This window comes from Taudactylus pleione, unplaced genomic scaffold (assembly GCF_031769625.1).
Source record: "Taudactylus pleione unplaced genomic scaffold, aTauple2 ptg000086l, whole genome shotgun sequence".
Taxonomy (NCBI): Eukaryota; Metazoa; Chordata; class Amphibia; order Anura; family Myobatrachidae; genus Taudactylus; species Taudactylus pleione.
In genome coordinates this window covers 28,623,534-28,640,809 of record NW_028284488.1, presented here as the reverse complement: position 1 = coordinate 28,640,809, position 17,276 = coordinate 28,623,534, and positions in this window count along the sequence as shown.

The following is a 17,276-nucleotide window of genomic DNA, read 5'->3' as shown; positions in this document are numbered from 1 at the left end:
TAATGTCATGTAATTTAAATAGAAATGTTGGTACCTTGAACACTATTTAGCCTTACAGCTGTGCAGATATTTGATAAAAATTTACAATTGCTCTTTTGTTTGTATGTTTCACAGAAGCCCAATGCACACCTAACAGGAGGTTGAGCCACTGGGTGAAATACTGGGCGATACTAGAGGAGGCAAAATGTCCACCGAAGAAGGTAGGCCCACTAATGGGGTCTCCTGAAGATATTACTGAAGGCAAATAAATGTGTATGTTTCTTCATCTTATCTGTTATTCCCATATTTTTAATCATTGAGGCATTATAGTACAGTCCATAGATGAGTCCATCATGGCTAAGGCCAGTCATGGTGTGACTTCAAACAGCGTGTAGCTGTTTGTATTAACTGTAATTGTGGAATGATGTATGATTTTTTATTAATAATGAATGATTGACAAAAATGTTAAATCTGTTTCTTCTACAGTTTTGGAGCCTGACAAATTCTGTGACACTCTCAGAGGGGGGTTGTGTCCATGGTCTGTGCACTGATGTGCATAACACAGTAACAAATAGTGAATCACAAAAGAAATGGCAGGATGGTTACCCATTCTTCTAGGAGTGGGAGGACCCCTCAAAATGTAAGATCCTCACAGAAATTCTCATTAGTCAGTGCAAATCAAAGCATAAATCTGGCCTAGATGCATACTTCATCTAGAATTTGCCTAGGGCCAACATTATGCTTTGATTTGCACTGAGCAATGGGGAAAATATAAACAAAAAAAACAATGTTTAGATCATTAACAATAAAACATTAATGGCGTCATTAGTTGCTCTTAAAACTTTTATGTGGTATGCTTTAGTTAAAATTATCACTTCCCTTTTTGGGGATTTAAACATTTTGTGAGTGACAAATTAAAGGAGCCCATGTTCTTTTGGGTAAACATCAATCCAAGTTGTGTCATGGTAAGATAAACACATTATTCTCTTGATCTCTTTCACTCCCTTTGAACACTGACTTTAGGTAAACTAATTGTGTAGTTCAGTTAGCATTTACATTGCTATGACTAATACACAGATTTTAGAATTTCTAACATGACAACTATGAAAAATGCTAACATCTAATGACTGCCTTGCTGAGAGCACAGAATACAAGGGCACACTTTAAAAGAATATAGTATACACACATACACAATTGAACAGTAAAACTAAATTGTTTCCATGAAAAATGTGTACTTTTTTAAAATAATAATAAAGATAACACTGATTAAAGTAGTAATATTAAGAATAAGAATAATACTTGTGATAAGCAGTAAAAGCCCAAAACCTTTGCTTTAGTTTCATGCATTGTGGGCTACATCTTTACATAGGATGGGTATGGGATGCCGTCGCTCAGGATCCCGGTGGTCAGTATTCCGACGTCAGCATCCTGACAAGATTAGGATACCGACACCTGTCGGTAGGTATGCTAACCCTCCCCCTCTCCATACCCTAACCCTCCCTCCCCGGTGCCTGAACCTAACCTCCCCCCTAGTGCCTAAAGCTAACCTGCCCCTCCCTGCATTCTAAACCTATCCTCCCCCCCTAGTGCCTAAACCTAACCTCCCCCTCCCTGCACCCTAAACCTAACCCCCTCAAGTGCCTAACGCTCCCCCTAGTGCATAACCCTAACCCCTAATCCTAACACTGACCCTTCCCCTTACCCTGCTACTTACCTTCAGGATTCCAGCGGTCAGGATGCTAACCCGGGATTCTGACAGGTGTCGGGATTCCTGTGCCGGCATTCTGACCGTCCGAATCCCGGCAGTTGGGATATTGACCACATTCCCTTTACATAGCCTGCAGTATATTCAGCATTCCATGTGGATATCCCGACTCATAGCTCTTAGTAATTCATTTCATGTGAGGGGAAGGGGGTTGGTGATATATGGAAGACACTTCCTTTTAAACAAGAATTGTTGGTGCATACTGTAAAAAAAAGTTTTATTACATTGATATGGATTATGTATGTATCATTGTACAGAAGAGGGTCTGCAGCAGATATTGGAGATATTTGTGTGGTTCCTCTGTTTTCTTTTGCAAACTTAGTCCACTAAGCATCCACTAACCTAACCCCCCTAACCCTAACCCTCCTTAGGGGTGCCTAACCCTAACTTCCCCCCCAAGTGCCTAACCCTAATCCCCCCTCTAAGTGCCTAACCCTAACCACCCCCTTCCCCGCTACCTAAACCTAAGTCCCCCGGGGGGGTGCCTAACCCTAAGTCCCCCCCGGGGGTGCCTAACCCTAACCCTCCCTCCCCCTAGCCTAACCCTAACCCTCCCGGGGGGTGCCTAACCCTAAGTCCCCCCCGGGAGCCCTAAACCTAACCCTCCCCCCCTGCGGCTGTATGCTCGCGGCACCCGGCATCACTACGATCGTGATGCCGGGCGCCGGTCTCCCGGCGTCGGGAAAATGCGGGCATCTACATCTAGATGCCCGGCATTTCACCCTTTCCGGGATAAGACAGTCGGGAAGCCGGCTGCCGGTATATAGGCAGTCGGCTTCCCGATTGCTTCCCCTTGTATCTACTTCTTCTTTGATCCTCAGCATCTCCTGGCCGCCGCTAACAACTATGCGGCTGACTTCTACTCCATTTGGCCAACTCCAGTAAAATCATCCTTTATTTAATGCAAACATTTTAAAATAATGTCATACCCAGGACTAAATCCCGCCGCTGATATTTACTGCACATCCACGACAAGCAACACTCTTTTTATACATTCAGCCACTGATCTACACTGTCAGCTCCAGGCTTGTGCATGGCTGTTCTGATGGATAAATACTGCTGCATGTGCAGCTTCACCAGCAACCCCCTACATCTAGACCTGGCGAGTTATACTGCATAATTATTGTATCATCACTGCAGCATTGGATTTACACTGTATATGGCACCGACTCCTGGATAAAAGTGGTACAAAGAGATTGGTACCCCTTACTCATCGTACTGGACAAATCATGCCCCTTCCCCATGTAGCCATGCTCCTTTTTTGGGCGTACACCTTACGTCCCCATTTTAAAAAGGAAGGGCAGTGGGGCGCCAATGCTCTTTCTGGCCCAGGGCACCAAAAATTCTAGTTACACCTCTGATGTCTGCATTGGTACAGTATATATTCCGATGATACTTAATTTCTTATTGCTAAGATGTGCTGTGATAAGAAATTATGATTGTCACCAATTCCCAATTAATGGTAAATAAGTCCTATGTCTAAATATGAAATCATCAACTTGCTCCCCTTCCTGTGTAGTTCCCTGCTCTACTGTACATCAGCACTTCAGAGCACTGACTCAGAGCAGGAAGTTGACAATGGTCACCTCTATTCAGCGGTGTAACTACCGACCCCGCGGTGGTTTGGGGGCACGGAGGCATGTGGGGCGCGGTGGCAGGGGGGCTGCAGATTCCATGCGGACTAGACGTCTGCATGAAATCTGCAGAAAACAGCCCTCCAAAAATGGCCACCGCCTAGGAGGAGACATATGCTAGAGGTCCTACTGGACCTCTAGCATCTGTTAGTCACCCATAGTTTGTTATACTAGTAGTGTAGTGCGGACTGCACTTATGTGCGGTCCACACTACCGCCCTGCTAGTGTGGACCGCACATAAGTGCAGTCCGCACTACACTACTAGTATAACAAACACACAGCCGCCGGCGCCGGCAGCTGTGTGTTTGTTTTAGCAGCCGATGAGAGTCATCGGCTGCTTGCCTTGCGCCACTGCCGGAGTCGTGCTCTTCCGGCTTCCACAGTGGGTGATGGGAGAGACGTCATGATGTCTCCCCATCATGCAGAGCAGGCCAGCCCGGAAGGACGCTGGACAGATGAGCAGATGCCGGAGCGTGGATGAAGGTAAGATTTTTTTTGTGTGCGTCTGCCTGGCAGGGGGGGGTGTTTACTACTACTACGGGGACTGCATAGAGGGAGATTACTACTGGGGGCACTGCTGAGGGGGACTACTACTGGGGGCACTGCTGGGGGGGACTACCACTGGAGGCACTGCTAGGGGGACTACTACTGGGGGTGACTACTACTGGTGCATTGCTGGGGGGGCTACTAGTGGGGCCATTGCTAGGTGGGACTACTACTAGAGGCATTTCTGGGGGCTACTACTGGGGGCATTGCTGGGGGGGCTACTAGTGGGGCCATTGCTAGGTGGGACTACTACTGGAGGCATTTCTGGGGGCTACTACTGGGGGCATTGCTGGGGGGGACTACTACTGGGGGCACTGCTGGGGGGGAACTACCACTGGGAGCACTGCTGAGGGAACTACTAGTGGGGGCATTTCTGGGGGGGAATACTACTGGGGGCATTGCTTGGGGGGCTACTACTGGGGGCATTGTTTGGGGGGGCTACTACTGTGGGCATTGCTGGGTGGGACTACTACTGGGGATACTGCTGGGGGACTACTACTGGGGGCACTGCACTAGTGGGACCACTACTGAGGGCACTGCATAGGTGGGGATTACTGCTGGGGGCACTGCATAGGTGGGGATTACTGCTGGTGGCACTGCATAGGTGGGGGACTACCACTGGGGGCATTGCTGGGGGAGGACTACTACTGGAAGCACTGCTGGGGGGACTACTACTGGGGGCACTGCTGGGGGGTTAGTACTGAGGGGAAGCAATCGGGAAGCCGACTGCCTAAATACCGGCAGCCAGCTTCCCGACTGTCTTATCCTGGCATGGGTGAAATGCCGGGCATCTAGATGTAGACCCCCGCATTTCCCCGATGCCGGGAGACCGGCGCCCGGAATCACGATCGTAGTGATGCCGGGCGCCGCGAGTGGACAGCCGCGGTGGGGAGGGTTAGGTTTAGGGCTCCCGGGGGGGACTTAGGGTTAGGCACCCCCACGGGAGGGTTAGGGTTAGGCTAGGGGGAGGGAGGGTTAGGGTTAGGCACCCCCGGGGGGGGACTTAGGGTTAGGCACCCCCCCGGGGGACCTAGGTTTAGGCAGTGGGGAAGGGGGTGGTTAGGGTTAGGCACTTAGAGGGGGGATTAGGGTTAGGCACTTGGGGGGGAAGTTAGGGTTAGGCACCCCAAAGCAGGGTTAGGGTTAGGGGGGTTAGGTTAGGTTAGTCTATACTTACCTATCCACGATCGGGATTTCCAGCGCTGTTGGGCTTCCACTGCTTCTAACTCTGCTCCTGTCGGGCTGCCGCTGATGGGAATCGAACCGCTGGCCATGCGGCCGGCAGTATATCATGCCCATTCCGTACTGAGTTCACTATATAAGGGGGACTACTACTGGGGGCATTATATAAGGGGCACTGCATACAGGGACCACTACTTGGGGCACTGTATAAGGTGCACTGTATAAGGGGCACTGCATAAGGGCTTGTGTAGCTATCCGAGAGGGGGGGAGGGTGCAAGGTTGAAGAAATGCCTAGGGTGCCAAGAAACCTTGCATCGGCCCTGCACCCAGGGGCTCCCGTAAGCGCTGTACTGTTGTCGAAGCTGAATAATTGGCTGAGACAAGATCAGTTTAAAATTGAAGTGTGCGCGACGCCATCTTGCAAATGGCAGCTAGACTCCATTTTAGAAACAAGAATCTGCAAGACGCCATTTTGTGACCAGCGTCATTTCAAGTTACAACTCAGGAGCTAAGAACAGATGACAATGTTTTTGTTAATCTACCAAGGGCAACTGGAGGAACAAGCTTTCTGAGTAAGAGTAAATAGAATAGACAATGGGTATTTTTACATACAAATTGGGAATCCCTGGATGCAGATAAAGTATAGTTGTGGCAATTGTAATATAATCCAGGCATTGATCTACACAATTGGATTTGTCTGAATCCTAGACAGGATGGCCCCAACTTCACAGCTTGATTCACAGTTCACACAAGAGTCTGGGAGAACAAAAGAGGTTTTTTCCTTTGAACACAGGACAGGTGGGGGCCTGCTGATAGAGGGCATGGAACTACAATGCTCAGCAATCCACACTGCTGAATGTTCACTTCATGTATGAGAAATTATGCACTCAAATCTCACCCATTAATAACTAGCGTCCTTATATCAAACCCCGAATCCCCACACATTACATATTCACACATAAGGTTCAGTAAGCTCTAAAGTGTATGATTTAAGTTGGTTCAGTTAGTTTAAATGCTGAAAAATAAAGATATTTGATAACTAAGGTATTATACATGCTAAACAAGTCATGTTTGGAGTTGTACTGATGCGTATCCTTTTTACAATATTCCGTTATCATCGGTGGGGAGATTGCATTATACATTCCCGAGTTATGGATCGCAGAGCCTACAAGCAACAAAATGTATATTTTAGAAGCAACTTTTAGGATGCTGCAGGAGGCGTGAAGAGGAAGACCCCCAGCTGTTAGAGGCAGGGAGAGTCTGTTTGAACCAGCCTGTTAAATGTGCTGTAACAGATGCTTCACCCCTGGGAACCAATTATGGGCCTGATTCAGAGCCATTCGCTATTTGCGGTCGTTCGTTCAAAAACAAGGGGTGGCTATTCAAATGATCCGTTCGCAAATTGCAGTCTGTTCCCACCTCTAAGTCTGAACGAGCGAGCAAAACATACGCTCGTTTATTTGATAAAAACGCCCCCTGGCCGCACGCACCATACGTCATGTCCGCTATTTATTAGATTAATCGAGTACATCGTACAGCGTATGAACTGCTCGCTATTCTTGTGGTTGGTGTTTTCAACCGCTATTTTGCGAGCAGTTCTGAGTTAAAAAAAACAAGTGACGTGGTCAATGACGCTGCTTTGTTAATTATGCACTCCCTTAAAATGCCCGTTTTGACCTTTAAGCACGCCTGCGTTCGGATCTCCACTCCCCGTTTTCAAGCACCTTCCCCTGTTACCACCAACATACGCCTCATTCTGTCACTCAAAATAGCAGGCCCTTGCTATATTGCGTTCCAACAATTTTCGGCCGCACTGACTGGTTCGCGCATGCGTACTAAAAACCGTACGCATGCGCAGATGTGCGAACATCGCTCGGAACAAGCGTACTGCCGCTAGCGAGTGGCTCTGAATGAGGGCCTATATCAGCAACAGACTTCCCTATTGTCCTGTTTATTCTGGGGGGGTATAAATATGAGTGCACGAATGCTGGTTCTGGGTCTTCGTGCTGAATGCTGAATGATGAGGGGTCTCTTGCTGATGCCTATCTCTGGGTCCGGAAGCGCCTGCGTATGTATACTGTACTTGGGGTCTGTATAATTTCCTTTTGCGCCAAAATTGTGTGTCTCTCTCTCTCTCTGTGCCTCTCTCTCTGTGTGCCTCTCTCTGTGTGTCTCTCTCTCTGTGTCTTTCTCACTCTGTGTCTCTCTCTGTGTCTCTCTCTCTGTGTTTCTCTCTCTCTGTGTCTCTCTCTCTCTGTGTGTCTCTCTCTCTCTGTGTCTCTTTCTCTCTGTGTTTCTCTCTCTCTGTAACTCTCTCTCTGTGTCTCTCTCTCTCTGTCTCTCTCTGTCTCTCTCTCTATGTGTCTCTCTCTCTCTTTTTCTATGTCTCTCTCTCTGTCTGTGTCTCTCTCTGTCTGTGTATCTCTCTGTCTCTCTCTCTGTGTGTATCTCTCTCTCTCTCTCTGTGTGTGTCTCTCTCTCTCTGTGTCTCTGTGTCTCTCTGTCTGTGTCTCTCTTTCTCTGTGTCTCTCTGTCAATCTCTCTCTCCCTCTCTCTGTGTCTCTCATTGTATAGTCATGCATACATATATATATCAACTGTACCTTGTGACTTTATGATTTATCTGTGCTTATTGTACACAGATCATAACGTGTAACTGACTGTACTTTTACTTGAATAATACTTTGTGCTTCGGAACCACATGTTATGAGTCTGGAGTCTCTATTTTATGGTATGACTGCGTACTCAAATTAGCGTCATCCTTAGAGGTTTATAGGTAGGATTTTAGAAGGTACATGCAGGGGTATATAGAGGTTCATCTCAATATCATCAGATGGGGGCTCATCGAGTGAAGTCACTTACCTGCTCACATGGTACATACGTCTATCGATATTTCAGCAAAGGGTGGAGTGGCCACATGCAGGGTCTGCCTGCAACCGCTTTGTGCTGAAAGATCGCTATCCGTCTCCATGTGAATCAAGGAAGCTGACTAGAATCCAGGGACAAGAGAGGAAAAAGTTTGTTTTCCTCTGTTGATAGAACCTTACGTTTAAAGGGGTGTCGCAGTACTGAGTATGCGGCTAAGTCGCGGGCTTGCGCATAGCAAAGACGCACTTTTGCGTACGCAGTTAAAAAGTCATTATACGGTTGTGTGGTAGTAGCATTATTTTTTATGTGGCTGGTCGCACAATAGAGTATACGTACTTCCGGTTGTGCTGCCATGGTGTTTAAACAAAGCCATTGAGGTTTACATTTTTTTCCATTACCAATATCTGGGTTAACGTGTATTTTTCTGCACAGGAAAAAAGTGTGTAACAGTGAATATTTGTTGAACAAAGTTAAGGGTATCGTATGATCCTTAAAGGCTAGGTGCAAGGGTTAGTCTAGCCGCTTGGTAAGCAGCTTTACCGTTCTATACACAGTAGCAGGTGTACATGTTGTCTTTGTTGTAGAGAGGTGCGTGAGAGTAGCCGACATATAAACTCTCATAGGTGTGGAAGTTGCCTTACTAAATCTTATCCAGGTGTGGAAGTTGCCTTTTTCAAATCTTATCCAGGTGTGGAAGTTGCCTTACTAAATCTTATCCAGGTGTGTGGGTGCCGCCGACTTAAATTGTCCACAGGTAAGTGAAAGTGTCTTGATTGTCTTTCACCGGTCTAAATCTTTATTGAAAAGTGTAGGAGTTGTCTCAGAATGGGAGCCATGCAAACAGTAGAGATGTTAGGCAATGATGTGCTGCTAATGGAGGCGCCGATCGGATCGGCCCGTCGTATCATGCATACCAAGTACGGTACTTATGCAATAAGGTATTGTGATTTATGGTTTAATATGATGAGGAAGAGTGTTAGACCGTTTCCCAGAATTGGTAGTTTTGATAAAAATGTGTTAGATAATGTCCGGGATCACATCAGTTTGATGCGCTCCCGAGAGAAAAAGGTTAAATATTTTGAATGTTTAAAACTGTGGCAGCATGAAGGGGATGCGTGGCTTAAAAATGTGTAAACGACGCAAACAAGCGTCGTGAGCACATTGCCAGAAAATACATCCGCGACGCTAAATAGCAATATGGGCGAGCCACAAAATGGTGCACACGTACGACAAGGTAGCATCGTGGAATGTATTGCCAGCAGTTCACGTTCACCTCCCCCACCTTATGTGGATGGAGGTGCAAGTACAGTTACCAAAAATACCCATAAAAATGTAACAAGCAACTTGTACCCTCTCTTAAGCAACTATAAAGAAAATGTTCATGATGCGGATGATGAGCCTATTGTAATGTCTGCCATTTCCCATGCTGTGCAGATGATAGATGCTGCATCACCACAATCACGGGTGGTGCCGCCATCTCCATCGGTAACAGCAAGGGAAGTGTTAACACACTCTGCACCAGTAGAGGAAGTTGTTAATACCATACGTAGCAGCAGCAGATTAAGCCCCAGCCAGGTAACCAGGTCAGAGGTGGCAATGCTGCTGGTCTGCATCCCATTCGGACAATAACTGTTCCAAATGGAAATGCAGACGCGAACGGTATAGTGCCCACGAGGGAAGTAGTAATGCATTGTCCTTGGACAAGAGCAGAACTAAATTCCATCATAGATGATTTCCCCGACCCCAAAAAGGAATTAGCCAAATGTCAAAGATTTTTGAGAAATTTGGGTACTTCACATGAGCCCACAAATAAAGATTGGCGAGTGGTGTTAAGGGCCTGTCTGCCACGCAATACCAACGTGACAAAATTTATCACGGATTGTGTATTGGATGGTGACGTTCCCTTAACAGACCAAGTAAACCAAGGTAACATTTCCTGCATTGTAACTCAATTGGGTATATATTTTCCAGTGGTAGTTAACTGGAACAAAATTTTCACCATTAAGCAGAAAGAGAGTGAGACTGCAGAAGATTATTGCGATTGGGCTCTGCAGGCAATCACCCAGTACACTGGGATAGAAGATATTAAAGATAGCACTCACCACAGGGGAATGATAGTCATGGTACTCATGGAAGGTCTGAGAGACGACTTAAAGACTCGGGCTCAGACCTCACAGCCTGGCTGGAGGGGACTTACAATAGATAACCTCATAGAGTCTGCCATAGAACATGATAAAAATATCACAAAGAAGAGAGAGACCCAGAGCGAAAAAACTAATGGCTGTCAGTATCCAAGCTCTGGTAGGAATGACAATAACATCACAGCCAACTGACACACCTGCACCCACAAACACACCAGCACCTGAACAATTACACATCCTCACCAATCCCACACCACAGCAAACACATCCTTACCCCACATATCATACACAACCACAGGTCCTATACTCATATCCCCCACAATATCCTTACCCTCCCTATCCTTACCCATACCCACCACCTTTCCCTCTTGCTCAAATCCCACAACAATCTTTTCATCCACCCCGTTCAAAATTATGTTTTAACTGTCACCAAGTGGGACACATAAGTAAGTACTGCAAAGTGAAGAACACCACACAGGAACACGAGATCCCATGGGTTCATAGGTAACCCCAGTATCTTCTCCCAAGCCTTATATGACTGTTTACAATCTTTTCAACCTGCCAATGTATCTGTTCTAATGTAAAATGTGGACGATTTTTGTTGTATTTTAGGTCATGTTTAAATGATATTAAACTGTCCCAGACTGTCTTTTCCTTTATTTGCCCCTCCTTTGAGATACTGTTCAAACAGGCAGCCTCATGTGAAAAATATGATAATGAGGTTACTGTGCAGGGTCTCACGAAGATGAATGAGAATAACCGAAATTGAAAGTGTTATTAACTAACATGTCTAATGCAACCTGTCATGATGTCAAATCTGGAAGAATTTGTTATGATCCAAATTTTTTTTAGCTCAGGTTGTTTGACTGATCGGTGGAAAGGTCTGTATCTGACGATACAATATCCTCAAAGGGTGGCCAGGGAAGATACGTGGGTCCATTCCACTCACTATAGGGAGGTTAGCCAACCGGTGGAGATACAAGGCAGAGACAAGGCCGATAACGTGGACCTATCGATTGCGAGCTTGTGCCGGAAGGATTAAAAAGGTGACGGTGAGATATTTGAGCTAAAGAAATGTGTAGATCAGTGCTTCCAGCAATGGAGTGGTCTGCTGTGGTCATCCTAGTTCTTTTTCTTTCCAGAGTTTTTGTCATGATGATCTGTTTGGGGCTACTCAGTGTCTGTGATGGGGGACCGATAAAGGAGATGTGAGCTGATGGCGGAGCTGATGGAGTGGAGTCAGGAGGAGGAGTGCAATGCCAATCAGGGGAGTGTCTGACCAATTTTAGTATTGTAATTTTTATGTTATTTGGGAAAAATACTTCCAGAAGTTATGACCCTCACACATGTTGAAATGCTGGGTATACATAAATACACACCGTCACCCTATCTTCACACACAATATGAACACAGAGGCAAAAGAAATATGATGCCTCCGGTGTGTTCCTATTGTGTTGAAGTGTGGAAAATGTAAAAATAGAGTAAAATGAAAGAATGAAATTATGATAGTGGCCAGTATGAATACTGAGATAAATACAGAACTGCATTACAACCCTGAGCTAGGAAATACAATCGTTTGATGTATTATATTTAGACATGCATAGAATGTATTATTGAAATGTTATTTTTAAAACACCTCAGATAATGTAAAGTCTAAATTCCCCTTCAAGACTGCTTTTATAAGACTGGTGCATCCCCACACCTTTCACATGATCTTCCAAGATCCGCAGCGTGCGTATAATAGTAGTTTTATGTCCCCACTCAGAGACACATTATTGATGGATTAAGAACCACCTTGTCCCATCCAATGATAACACTAAATAATATATAAATGTAAGCCTAAATTAAATTCTAATAGCAGATTGTGATAGCATGTTGTTTGCTATCAAAGGGTGGACTGTCGAAGCTGAATAATTGGCTGAGACAAGATCAGTTTAAAATTGAAGCGTGCACGACGCCATCTTGCAAATGGCAGCTAGACTCCATTTTAGAAACAAGAATCTGCAAGACGCCATTTTGTGACCAGCGTCATTTCAAGTTACAACTCAGGAGCTAAGAACAGATGGCAATGTTTTTGTTAATCTACCAAGGGCAACTGGAGGAACAAGCTTTCTGAGTAAGAGTAAATAGAATAGACAATGGGTATTTTTACATACAAATTGGGAATCCCTGGATGCAGATAAAGTATAGTTGTGGCAATTGTAATATAATCCAGGCATTGATCTACACAATTGGATTTGTCTGAATCCTAGACAGGATGGCCCCAACTTCACAGCTTGATTCACAGTTCACACAAGAGTCTGGGAGAACAAAAGAGGTTTTTTCCTTTGAACACAGGACAGGTGGCCTGCTGACAGAGGGCATGGAACTACAATGCTCAGAAATCCAAACTGCTGAATGTTCACTTTGTGTATGAGAAATTATGCACTCAAATCTCACCCATTAATAACTAACATCCTTATATCAAACCCCGAATACCCACACATTACATATTCACACATAAGGTTCAATAAGCTCTAAAGTGTATGATTTAAGTTGGTTCAGTTAGTTTAAATGCTGAAAAATAAAGATATTTGATAACTAAGGTATTATACATGCTAAACAAGTCATGTTTGGAGTTGTACTGATGCGTATCTTTTTTACAGTATTCCGGTGTTATCGGTGGGGAGATCGCATCATACATTCCCGAGTTATGGATCGCAGAGCCTACAAGCAACAAAATGTATATTTTAGAAGCAACTGTTAGGATGCTGGGAGAGTCTGTTTGAACCATCCTGTTAAATGTGCTGTAACAGATGCTTCACCCTGGGAACCAATGATTTCAGCAACGGACTTCCCTATTGTCCTGTTTATTCTGGGTGGTATAAATATGAGTGCACGAATGCTGGTTCTGGGTCTTCGTGCTGAATGCTGAATGACAAGGGCTGTCTTGCTGATGCCTATCTCTGGGTCCGGAAGCGCCTATGTATGTATACTGTACTTGGGGTCTGTATAATTTCCTTTTGCACCTAAATTGTGTCTCTCTCTCTCTCTGTGTGCCTCTCTCTCTCTCTGTGCCTCTCTCTCTCTCTGTGCCTCTCTCTCTGTGTCTTTCTCTCTCTGTGCCTCTCTCTCTCTCTGTGCCTCTCTCTCTGTGTCTTTCTCTCTCTGTGTCTCTCTCTCTCTGTGTCTCTCTCTTTGTCTCTCTCTCTCTGTGTTTCTCTCTCTCTGTGTCTCTCTCTCTCTCTGTGTCTCTCTCTCTCTCTCTGTCTCTCTCACTCTCTCTGTCTCTCTCTCTGTGTCTCTCTTTCTCTCTGTGTGTCTCTCTCTGTGTCTCTGTGTCTCTCTGTCTGTGTCTCTCTCTCTCTGTGTCTCTCTGTCTCTCTCTCCCTCTCTCTGTGTCTCTCATTGTATAATCATTGATATGTATATCAACTGTACCTTGTGACTTTATGATTTATTTGCGCTTATTGTACACAGATCATAACGTGTAACTGACTGTACTTTTACTTGAATAATACTTTGTGCTTCGGAACCACATGTTATGAGTCTGGAGTCTCTATTTTATGGTATGACTGCGTACTCAAATTAGCGTCATCCTTAGAGGTTTATAGGTAGGATTTTAGAAGGTACATGCAGGGGTATATAGAGGTTCATCTCAATATCATCAGATGGGGGCTCATCGAGTGAAGTCACTTACCTGCTCACATGGTACATACGTCTATCGATATTTCAGCAAAGGGTGGAGTGGCCACATGCAGGGTCTGCCTGCAACCGCTTTGTGCTGAAAGATCGCTATCCGTCTCCATGTGAATCAAGGAAGCTGACTAGAATCCAGGGACAAGAGAGGAAAAAGTTTGTTTTCCTCTGTTGATAGAACCTTACGTTTAAAGGGGTGTCGCAGTACTGAGTATGCGGCTAAGTCGCGGGCTTGCGCATAGCAAAGACGCACTTTTGCGTACGCAGTTAAAAAGTCATTATACGGTTGTGTGGTAGTAGCATTATTTTTTATGTGGCTGGTCGCACAATAGAGTATACGTACTTCCGGTTGTGCTGCCATGGTGTTTAAACAAAGCCATTGAGGTTTACATTTTTTTCCATTACCAATATCTGGGTTAACGTGTATTTTTCTGCACAGGAAAAAAGTGTGTAACAGTGAATATTTGTTGAACAAAGTTAAGGGTATCGTATGATCCTTAAAGGCTAGGTGCAAGGGTTAGTCTAGCCGCTTGGTAAGCAGCTTTACCGTTCTATACACAGTAGCAGGTGTACATGTTGTCTTTGTTGTAGAGAGGTGCGTGAGAGTAGCCGACATATAAACTCTCATAGGTGTGGAAGTTGCCTTACTAAATCTTATCCAGGTGTGGAAGTTGCCTTTTTCAAATCTTATCCAGGTGTGGAAGTTGCCTTACTAAATCTTATCCAGGTGTGTGGGTGCCGCCGACTTAAATTGTCCACAGGTAAGTGAAAGTGTCTTGATTGTCTTTCACCGGTCTAAATCTTTATTGAAAAGTGTAGGAGTTGTCTCAGAATGGGAGCCATGCAAACAGTAGAGATGTTAGGCAATGATGTGCTGCTAATGGAGGCGCCGATCGGATCGGCCCGTCGTATCATGCATACCAAGTACGGTACTTATGCAATAAGGTATTGTGATTTATGGTTTAATATGATGAGGAAGAGTGTTAGACCGTTTCCCAGAATTGGTAGTTTTGATAAAAATGTGTTAGATAATGTCCGGGATCACATCAGTTTGATGCGCTCCCGAGAGAAAAAGGTTAAATATTTTGAATGTTTAAAACTGTGGCAGCATGAAGGGGATGCGTGGCTTAAAAATGTGTAAACGATGCAAACAAGCGTCGTGAGCACATTGCCAGAAAATACATCCGCGACGCTAAATAGCAATATGGGCGAGCCACAAAATGGTGCACACGTACGACAAGGTAGCATCGTGGAATGTATTGCCAGCAGTTCACGTTCACCTCCCCCACCTTATGTGGATGGAGGTGCAAGTACAGTTACCAAAAATACCCATAAAAATGTAACAAGCAACTTGTACCCTCTCTTAAGCAACTATAAAGAAAATGTTCATGATGCGGATGATGAGCCTATTGTAATGTCTGCCATTTCCCATGCTGTGCAGATGATAGATGCTGCATCACCACAATCACGGGTGGTGCCGCCATCTCCATCGGTAACAGCAAGGGAAGTGTTAACACACTCTGCACCAGTAGAGGAAGTTGTTAATACCATACGTAGCAGCAGCAGATTAAGCCCCAGCCAGGTAACCAGGTCAGAGGTGGCAATGCTGCTGGTCTGCATCCCATTCGGACAATAACTGTTCCAAATGGAAATGCAGACGCGAACGGTATAGTGCCCACGAGGGAAGTAGTAATGCATTGTCCTTGGACAAGAGCAGAACTAAATTCCATCATAGATGATTTCCCCGACCCCAAAAAGGAATTAGCCAAATGTCAAAGATTTTTGAGAAATTTGGGTACTTCACATGAGCCCACAAATAAAGATTGGCGAGTGGTGTTAAGGGCCTGTCTGCCACGCAATACCAACGTGACAAAATTTATCACGGATTGTGTATTGGATGGTGACGTTCCCTTAACAGACCAAGTAAACCAAGGTAACATTTCCTGCATTGTTACTCAATTGGGTATATATTTTCCAGTGGTAGTTAACTGGAACAAAATTTTCACCATTAAGCAGAAAGAGAGTGAGACTGCAGAAGATTATTGCGATTGGGCTCTGCAGGCAATCACCCAGTACACTGGGATAGAAGATATTAAAGATAGCACTCACCACAGGGGAATGATAGTCATGGTACTCATGGAAGGTCTGAGAGACGACTTAAAGACTCGGGCTCAGACCTCACAGCCTGGCTGGAGGGGACTTACAATAGATAACCTCATAGAGTCTGCCATAGAACATGATAAAAATATCACAAAGAAGAGAGAGACCCAGAGCGAAAAAACTAATGGCTGTCAGTATCCAAGCTCTGGTAGGAATGACAATAACATCACAGCCAACTGACACACCTGCACCCACAAACACACCAGCACCTGAACAATTACACATCCTCACCAATCCCACACCACAGCAAACACATCCTTACCCCACATATCATACACAACCACAGGTCCTATACTCATATCCCCCACAATATCCTTACCCTCCCTATCCTTACCCATACCCACCACCTTTCCCTCTTGCTCAAATCCCACAACAATCTTTTCATCCACCCCGTTCAAAATTATGTTTTAACTGTCACCAAGTGGGACACATAAGTAAGTACTGCAAAGTGAAGAACACCACACAGGAACACGAGATCCCATGGGTTCATAGGTAACCCCAGTATCTTCTCCCAAGCCTTATATGACTGTTTACAATCTTTTCAACCTGCCAATGTATCTGTTCTAATGTAAAATGTGGACGATTTTTGTTGTATTTTAGGTCATGTTTAAATGATATTAAACTGTCCCAGACTGTCTTTTCCTTTATTTGCCCCTCCTTTGAGATACTGTTCAAACAGGCAGCCTCATGTGAAAAATATGATAATGAGGTTACTGTGCAGGGTCTCACGAAGATGAATGAGAATAACCGAAATTGAAAGTGTTATTAACTAACATGTCTAATGCAACCTGTCATGATGTCAAATCTGGAAGAATTTGTTATGATCCAAATTTTTTTTAGCTCAGGTTGTTTGACTGATCGGTGGAAAGGTCTGTATCTGACGATACAATATCCTCAAAGGGTGGCCAGGGAAGATACGTGGGTCCATTCCACTCACTATAGGGAGGTTAGCCAACCGGTGGAGATACAAGGCAGAGACAAGGCCGATAACGTGGACCTATCGATTGCGAGCTTGTGCCGGAAGGATTAAAAAGGTGACGGTGAGATATTTGAGCTAAAGAAATGTGTAGATCAGTGCTTCCAGCAATGGAGTGGTCTGCTGTGGTCATCCTAGTTCTTTTTCTTTCCAGAGTTTTTGTCATGATGATCTGTTTGGGGCTACTCAGTGTCTGTGATGGGGGACCGATAAAGGAGATGTGAGCTGATGGCGGAGCTGATGGAGTGGAGTCAGGAGGAGGAGTGCAATGCCAATCAGGGGAGTGTCTGACCAATTTTAGTATTGTAATTTTTATGTTATTTGGGAAAAATACTTCCAGAAGTTAT